Source organism: Centruroides vittatus, unplaced genomic scaffold (assembly GCF_030686945.1).
Source record: "Centruroides vittatus isolate TY-2023 unplaced genomic scaffold, ASM3068694v2 contig_689, whole genome shotgun sequence".
Taxonomy (NCBI): Eukaryota; Metazoa; Arthropoda; class Arachnida; order Scorpiones; family Buthidae; genus Centruroides; species Centruroides vittatus.
In genome coordinates this window covers 533,152-542,028 of record NW_027122434.1, presented here as the reverse complement: position 1 = coordinate 542,028, position 8,877 = coordinate 533,152, and the positions used below count along the sequence as shown (strand labels likewise).

Here is an 8,877-nt window from a genome sequence, read left to right as displayed (position 1 = left end):
TATCACGTTGCCACATGAAAAATAAATACTGGATATTATTTAAAATAAATTATCTTATTATTTTCATAAAGAGTAATTATTAAATAATTAAGTACTGTAAACTGTCAAAAATTAATTACATATTAATTATATAATTAATTTAATATTTAAATAATATGGAAAATTATATTTTATTTTGGGTTTTTTTTTTAACTCTTTCCGCCCTGTGGGCACTAAGAGGGCCTCTTTTAGTAGGCCCATTATGGGTTCGGCCAGGCCCACAATGGGGCGACCGGGTGGTGAGGGACGGGGCCCGACATATCCGAACAGACCACCCCCGAAAAATTCCTGGGGATTATTCGAACCGTTCGGATTCGATCCCGGGTCCCCCAGAGCGGTAGGCTGTCACCTTGACCGCTCGGTTATCCGGCCGTCTTATTTTGGGTTTAGGATATGTTAAGAGAATAACGGTTTTCGTTATAAAATAATAGATAATCCCTAAACGGATAATCCTCCTTTTGTTGCATTTAATTATTTGACGTAATCGCGAATAAACACTTAAATACAGCCCTCTGTTCACATATTGAGAATTAATTGTTGGACTATTATTTCAACAATTAATATTCAATGTACGATTGATAAATATGTTATCCTACTGCAGTGTTCTTCGAAGCGCGGAGATAGAAACACGTGAGCTGGATTGAAATGATGGAATAAAGCAACGCAACATTTGGGAGATCTGAAAAGGGAGGTGTCTCCCGTATGGTCCATATTTAGATTTTAGACACTTGAAGAAAACTCGGAAAAATCCACATGGAACTGATTCCTGGGAATCTGACCGTCTTCAGGTATTAGTTAGTTACGTGATGAAAATCGGAAAAATTTCATGTAGCCAGCTCTTTGGTGAAGTGCGAACCCACGACCAACTACCAGTTTTCAATGGTAGAAACTAATGATCACTATTATTCAGTAGCCATAGATAAATTGGTTTTGTTGTTAGACTAGACTGCGTTGATACATCTGCCAAGTTCGATCCAAAATCTTCTTATCGAAGACGCTCAATCATAGAAAATTATTGCCATTAAGTCAATATTTATATTTAAGTTTTTTTAGGAAAATTTTATTACAGCAAATGAATCTCCACTCGGAATTATAGATGAGCATTTTTTTTTTAAAAAAGATAAGATAATTAATATTCTTTTTATTCAAAAAGTAATGACTTTATGACATTCGGGAATATTTAGTAGCTTAACTGTAGAATTTTAATACCCGAACATCAATAGTGATGTTAAAAAATAAACGTGGATATTTTAGGTTAGGTTCTTAGAAGTAACCACAATTGGCATTCGTTTACTTTGTGATCAAACTCGCGGAACTCACTTTCAAAGCTGTGGACACACGCAGGAGATGTGCGGCGTTTTATTTGATGAATTACATTTACTTGTTCATTAAAGGATTGTTGATGAACAAGTAAAATTTTACAGTGAAATCAGGGCCGTCCCGAACTATAGGCGCACTTGGACCAAAAATTTAGGAACGCCACAACCAATATCAGTTAAATTGAGCCAAAAATTGAGCATGTGCCTAGGGCGTCAAAAATTCTTGTGCCGGTCCTGAATGCAATTGAGACATTTTTAAAGACAAATTCTATGAAAACAAAATCTGCATTGCTTACTGCTCTTTTTCTCACTCTCAATTTATTGTATATTTATATTACTGTGTTGACTTAAATAATTATTGTTAACTATATTACTTTCTGTACTTTGTAACCCGGCTATGCCTAGCGGAACATACTAATATCTAGTATGTTAATAAAAATGATGATGCTCTTCATATATCTGGTAAATATTCTGTTGCAGCTACAGCATTGTCACTTCAAAAAAAAGTAATTTAAATGGTGGAAAATGAAAGACGAATCAACTGAAGTAGCTAGAAGAAAAAGTGTTCTTGGTGGTCACTAGTGTATAAATGCAGGAAGATTTTCAAAGCAGTCTACAATATTACAGGAGCATTTCCCTACACTGAACTTAAAAGAAAAACTGTATAGGAGGTTGCTCCTCGAAAAATAGCAATGGTTCTACATGCTCTTAGTTTTATTTTGTAGTATCAAATGTGATTGGAATAAAAGATTTTGATAAACATTTTAAATAACAATTAGATAAATAAACATTTTATTTAATTATTTTCTTAATTTAAAATGTTATTAATTAAAATGCAATTAATGAATTGTTAGTAATTAAACATGAGTTGAAAATGAATGTAATTAAATCCTAACTATAGAATGTGTGATTTTGCCATTTTTATCTGTGCCTGTAAATGCTTTTAAAATAAATTTATAATTTCTCTTTATATTTGTTTGCATTTCATCAGTAAATATTTCTTTGATTTATTTATATTTTTAGTATAAGAAATTTTGATCTTGTAGGAAGATGGTCTTCAACTTATACTTTATGTATTAAATATAATGTTTGTAAAATATATAAATTCAATAATTATATATGTTTGTCAGTGGCGTGCCGTCATTGGAAGCGGTGGAAGCGCCGCATCCACCTTCCAATGACCTTCCCTTGTATTTTCTAAAATATAAATTTTCGTATTTTAACGTACTTTGAATTAATTAAAATTAATATTTTATTATAACTGCATTATGTATCTTATTAAAAAATTCCATACTACTATGTGAAAAAAACGATAAGATTGCTATTGTATATTCGAATGTTAGTGGCGGAATGGAAGCGCTTCCGAGACAGCTTTCACGGCGAGAATAACTGAATGGTGTAAAGCAGCCAGAGGGCATTGGCGCATGCGCTTTACAGAGCATCAACCTCAGCCGGTTTAGCTGATGGAAACTACACACGTGTAACGCTTCCAACGATTCTATCCCTTAGCCACTGGCAGGGAGCTATCTGACTAAGTGAATTGTTTAAGATTTAAAAAGTAAAGAATATTTAATGTTATTTTTAGGTACGTTTTATTGCAAAGTTATATTTAATTACAATATAATTAAAAGAATATTATAATTATATTGACAGATTTTCAGACAAAATCTTTAGAATTTTTATCACTTTTAGATGTTTTTCATAATATTAAAATTATGAACAATTTTTCCAAGCGTGTTTTAATTTTTTAAATTAAGTAAATTTTATGGGAAATTTTTTGATTTATCTAAATTACGTAGCGAATCGCAATATTTATATTCGTGTCCGGACTATATTGACAAGTAACTCTTAGACATAAAACATATTATAATTAATGTCGATCCGAACAAAAACGTACTAAAAGAATTATATGATTTAGTATCATTAATTTTTATGGTACCATCTACCAGTGGGTGTGTTGAACGCAGTTTTTCGACCACGGAGCGAATTCATACATTGGCCAGGAACAGTCGGTCGCTAGCGTTGCTTTCGATAGAAAAAGAACTTGTAAATACGTTGATGGAGTCGACGACCAGCGACTTTTATGATAAAGTAATTAACGACTTGGCGGAAAAAATCGCCGAATAGAATTAGTTTATAAAAAATTTAAAAAAACAAGTGTTTCTATCATTGTATGTATTATTGTATTATTGTATGTATGTATTATTTGTATTTTAGAACTAAAATACATAAATTGTTTATTTTTGTCATTTTCAGCATTTGTTTAAAACTTTTATGGAAATGTCATGTACTGGACAGGTCTGACCCGTCACGAAAGACGTGAAAAAACGGTTAATTTAGAGAAAAATTTATTCGTTTAAAAAAACATAGGTAAAAGTCGTTTGTAGTCGGACACTCATTGTTTATATCAAACTGCGAGGCAGAAACCATAAATCGCGGAAGGAAGTCGTCCTATGATCGGTGGAAGATCGAATTCATCTTCGATTTTGACTTTTTTCTCTCTCCAGGTAAGAGTGTCGTTACGTTTAATAACCAGGGACCAACCACTCGGGAAGCGTGATTGAGAGAGAACGACCAATCAAAATGGATGAAAGAAAGAACGGAGATTGATATAATCCCTCCCCGTGCCTTACAGACTAGTCAACGCCACTGTCCCGCGGCCACCTTCGATCGACCATCGAAGAACCACATCGACGCTCAGGACGTCCGAACGGCTGATTGTCCTAAAGCAAACTATTTTGTACAGTGCATAGTGTATGTTTATTTTATGTTTCTTTTTTGTCGGTTTTTGTCAGGTACGTCTCTTCCGCCACCACCCATGTACGAATGGGCCCTAGACCATTACTGACGAGCAATTAACTGACTGCCCCTGGAATTCGGCTTCTTACAGAAACAGCTTCCCTATCATCAAATGTCACGGCACGCCACTGATGTTTGTATAATAATGTTTGTATTAAATCATACATTATGGGAACATGTGTATGATTTCATAGTGGCAGAGTCGATAGATATAATAGTCCTTAAGCTGCCAAAAGCTCTAATGTTACGAAAGTGGCGTAATAAATATTTCTTTATTTCGAGCGCTGCAATCGCTTTGCGGCGAAAGTTTGCTTGATCATAGCCGCACCAACAAGCGGGCCAAGTTTAGTTTTCCGAGTTTATTCACAATGTCTAACACTTAATTAGGAATCAGTTTCTGATAGAAAGTTTTTCCGGGTGGAATCCTTCTCTTGACAAATCGCCCAGGTGTTGCGTTGCCTTATTCCATCAATGCGATATAACACTTAAAAGTTTTTTTTCGTTCAAAATTAGAACTTTTACAACCAGGGCGCTCATTTATGCTTGAGCTACTATCTGCTTGTATTAAATACTTTTATGAAGAAAAGTACTAAACTCGAAACTCGATAGAAGCGCGATACAAACTCATGAATAAAGTGATTAAAGATAGAAAAGATGTGCATTACATTCAGCTGGTTTGCGTTTTTCACGATCACACGATGTTATACTAGGGCGCAACGTGTGAAAAATTGCATATGAGCTAACGCAAATTTGTATTTTGTAATTTTATTCTACCAAGAATGAACAAATTCATGCATTTAAAAGTCATTACAGCAGAGGAGATCGTACGAAGAGATGAAATTGCTTTTAATAATAAAAAAAACAGAAAAATTTTATTTAATATTTCAAAACATTATTAAATAACAGTACTTTAAATATAAAAGTAATTTTTTAAAAAATTTTATAAACATTACACTTATAAAAAGTTTCGAAATATTTTTAAAATTTACGCCCTCTATTAACCGAATAAAATATAGAAGTCATCGGATACGAGATTCTGTTTTGGAATATTCCACTTTAGTAAGGGGATTGATTATACTACTTCGTTACAAGTACAATAGCAAAATTTTGATTAAAAAATATAAGCATTAAAAATTGAACGTTTTATATTTCGATAATTCAAATATATGATTCAAAACATTCAAACAATTTACACAGATTCTCAAATTTAAATTTTTCGCTTATGTTCTCTATTTTACCGTCACACCCTCTGTTATGGATTTTGCGCAAGCGCGTTAACCTTCCAGTTCCACGTGCTTTATACGAGATTGATTTAGCAATCTAGGATGTTAGTGTAATCTTTGAGTGTTACTGCGATTCGAATTATTTTATAAGTACCGTAAATCACAAGTATAAAGCCTTATCCAGAATATAAAAGGTAAATTTGAAAAATTGGCATAAAAAAAGTAATTAATGGGGAATTTATGAATCTAAATTTTTACTACGTTAAATATTAGCAATTATGTACTAATTTTGTGTATCGAGAAGAGATTCTACATTCAAAAATTAATTTTAAAATATTAAAAGAGATTTTTTTTGTCTTAAATATTCTTTATTCTATCCTTTATTGCAGTGGTGATGGAAAATGGAGAAATGTGTTATCTCTTAACTTAAAATTATCTCAAATATATATTGCTTCACAGATTTATCAATGTTTAAATAAAATTAATATTTTGATATGGAAAATATCAAATTCGGTTGCATATATAAAATAATCAGTAATTTAAAATTAAGTCTTCATTACCGTTATCCTCAGTTATTAGGAAAAATAACTTCAAGGACATTTTTCTATTCAGTATTAGAAGAAAGGAAAAGAAAGAGATCGGAATATTCTATTTTATGTGAAGCGTGTAAACATTTTTTATATGGAATTAAACTATGTTATATTTTTTCCTGCTTAATATGTATTAAATGCCGATTTTTCTATGTAAAATTTAACACATTCATCTCCGAAAAATTTTAAATTATGCATAGCAGATGGCGCCACTAAATTAGTTAAGCAATTTCTTAAAATTATTTCAACATATAGTAATTTGTATTATATATGTAATTATAAATATACAGTTAAAATTTTATTACATTAAAAACTCCAAGCTGAGAAATAACTGTACAAGAATAAATAGGATAAAATAAATTTCAATCATGAAGTTTTTGATGGAGTGTAGGTAAAAAAATATTAGAAATTTAATCAACGAGGAAAAGAGTTGATATTCACATCACATATTCCCATAAGCAATAAATTAATTTCTTCCCTTAACAAATGACGGTTGATGAGTATTTTTCCCCTGTCGAGGAAAATGCATTCCAGAAGTCAAAATGGAATTCGATTAACCATTAGTGTGCAGAAATATGGCGTCGTATATCAGTTAAGAAACAGTTGAGACATTTTTTTTTTCCTGAAGTCTTCGTTATATATAAAGTTTCGTTTTAATTAATAATCAGAGATCCTCAAAAGGCGATATTGAGGAGAAAAAGTTTTTCTTCAGTTAGTCTTTTGAATTCTGACTAGAAATGTATGTAACTTGTTAAAAGCGCAGCATAAAGTTATTTGATCAAAAAGTTGCATTTCTTAATTCATTATTTCATTGACTTAATCATTTTTAAAAAAAATATTACAGTAATTATTATAAAATAGATTAGACAAGCATACCCAAAATGTATATCTAATCTATATGTATGTTTATTAGTTTCATTAATATTATTAATTCTTTAATTAATAAATAACTAATTTGATTATTTATAATTTTTATTTAATAAGCTTTTAACGTAAATAAGCCGGATAAATTTTAGATTTCGGTAATCCGTAACTAATTAATATTCATTTTAACCCGAATATCTTAAATCGATTGAAAAGTTTCCAATTTTTCAGATTTAGATTCTCCAAGAATGATAAATTGTTATCATCCTTGAGTACTTTCCAAATTGGGTCACACATTATTCTAAATTAGACCTTTAGCATTATTAACTATCGTAGTGAAACGTTGCAGAAATAAAACATTGAAATCAAAAACATGTAATTGGTAATAGGAAAGTCGGTTGATGAACTTGTCTCGATGTCTCCGATAGATATCAGTTAATTGACCCTGTACCTTTTTTTTTTTTTTTAACAAGGCGAGTTTTAAGAACCTTTAATTTTATACTAATTCATTTTTCAATTTATTTATCTCTTACCATGGGCTATAAATTTTAATATATGAACTATACCTATTGCATGCAACAGTAGACATGATTTTCTTTTGATTGAGTAATATTGAATGTTTTCCTGTTAATCACAGTGGATGTATTTGTTAATTTCGTTTTAACAGTTGCATAAATTTCTTCATTCTTGAGAAAACAAGTATGCGAATTGGTTCGTTTTTATTTATTTTTTCTCTTTATAGCCTATGACTTGAACGTAATTTTTTTTTTGTTTTTATTAACGTAATGATATGTCGTGAACCTGATGTAAGTTGCATCGTCATTCCACTTTGGCAGATGGTTATTTTAGTCACGTTTTTAATTTAAAATTAATATAATCTTAGGAGAAATATTTAAATAGAAAAATTACAATATATATACTCTGTTTTAGTAAAGTAACCATAGTGTATTTTTCAGATTTCATTTTATACATAATCAATTTTTGTAAAATTGTTTCTATTTTTAAATTACTTTAAAATAATATAAAGAAATACAGAAAATATTCAATATTCGGATAAAAACATTTAAAATACACCTGCTCTCGTGTAACCAATGAGAATGTTTGATAAATTGGAGGCGTGTCAGTCCGATGCACGTGCCTTCGATGACGCAATAAATCGACACATGCGCTTCAATGGTAGTTTATGACGTCAGAGTCTGCAAAGATCGCGGTCGTAGAAAGCTGGTGGATAAGGTGAATGTCGTCTGCTTTTGGAATTTTTTGAGTGTGCTTTTATTCTCTTCGTTTTCGCTGTACTTATATAAGTCGAGATCTTATTTTAAGAAGTTAAGTATTGGTTTTTCTTGCCATTTTCCACCGGATTTCTTGCAACTTTGACCTTGCCGACTATGTTCGTCTGCTCCACGAATGATACAGAATGAAATCGTTCTATACATTTTTCTCATTATAAAAACTGATCTATTTTACACGGTAAGGTGGGATTTATTTTGTTTTTCATCTTTTTTTAAAAAAAAAATAAAATTACGCGAATAACTGCATCATCACGATTTATCGTAGTCTGTCGGTTGGACTTCGATGCTTCCGTGTGTGTCGTCATTCCTCTTCCGGTCTTTGCGATTGTTTCGCGGGTGGACGAGACGACGGGATGGGCTCGTTATTGCGAAATGTACTAGATAATGAGTGTAATGTCGATGAATTTGTTGCGTAACGTCCTTCATATTTTATTTCGGAAGTATTAGCATTGGTTCTCGAATTTACCGCTTTGCAAAATCCCGAATGCCAAGGACGTAGCCAAAAAATGAGGAGGCGGAATTTCTAAAATTAGAATCATCCTGTTTCTCCTTATTGTCGAGAAATTTAAACTCGATTTCCGATTAAATTGTTTTCATATTTAAAAAATAAATTTATTTTCTTATTGGTTATGAAGAAGTTTAGCATGGAAAAGTGCTATTGGCCTTTCGATCTAAATCGTACTAGCGGCTAAATTTAAAACTCCTTGGCTGATAGGAGGAAAAGCAGTTGTAAAATTTAAATGTGGAAAAC

At 31.4% G+C, this 8,877-nt stretch overlaps 1 protein-coding gene across 4 annotated transcripts in view; it reads left to right on the top strand.

Annotated features, from left to right (window-relative positions):
- Nucleotides 1-5,436: 5,436 nt before the first annotated feature.
- Nucleotides 5,437-8,877, top strand: part of clu (clustered mitochondria protein homolog) — an 89,979-nt gene continuing 86,538 nt past the window's right edge. Inside the window, exon 1 of one of the 4 annotated variants that reach the window (XM_067276399.1) lies at nt 5,437-5,574. The gene's annotated coding sequence lies outside the window, so the exon portion shown is untranslated. Of the gene's footprint in view, nt 5,575-7,986; nt 8,305-8,877 lie in introns of those variants that run through there. The other 3 variants (XM_067276400.1, XM_067276398.1, XM_067276403.1) reach the window with 3 other exon arrangements.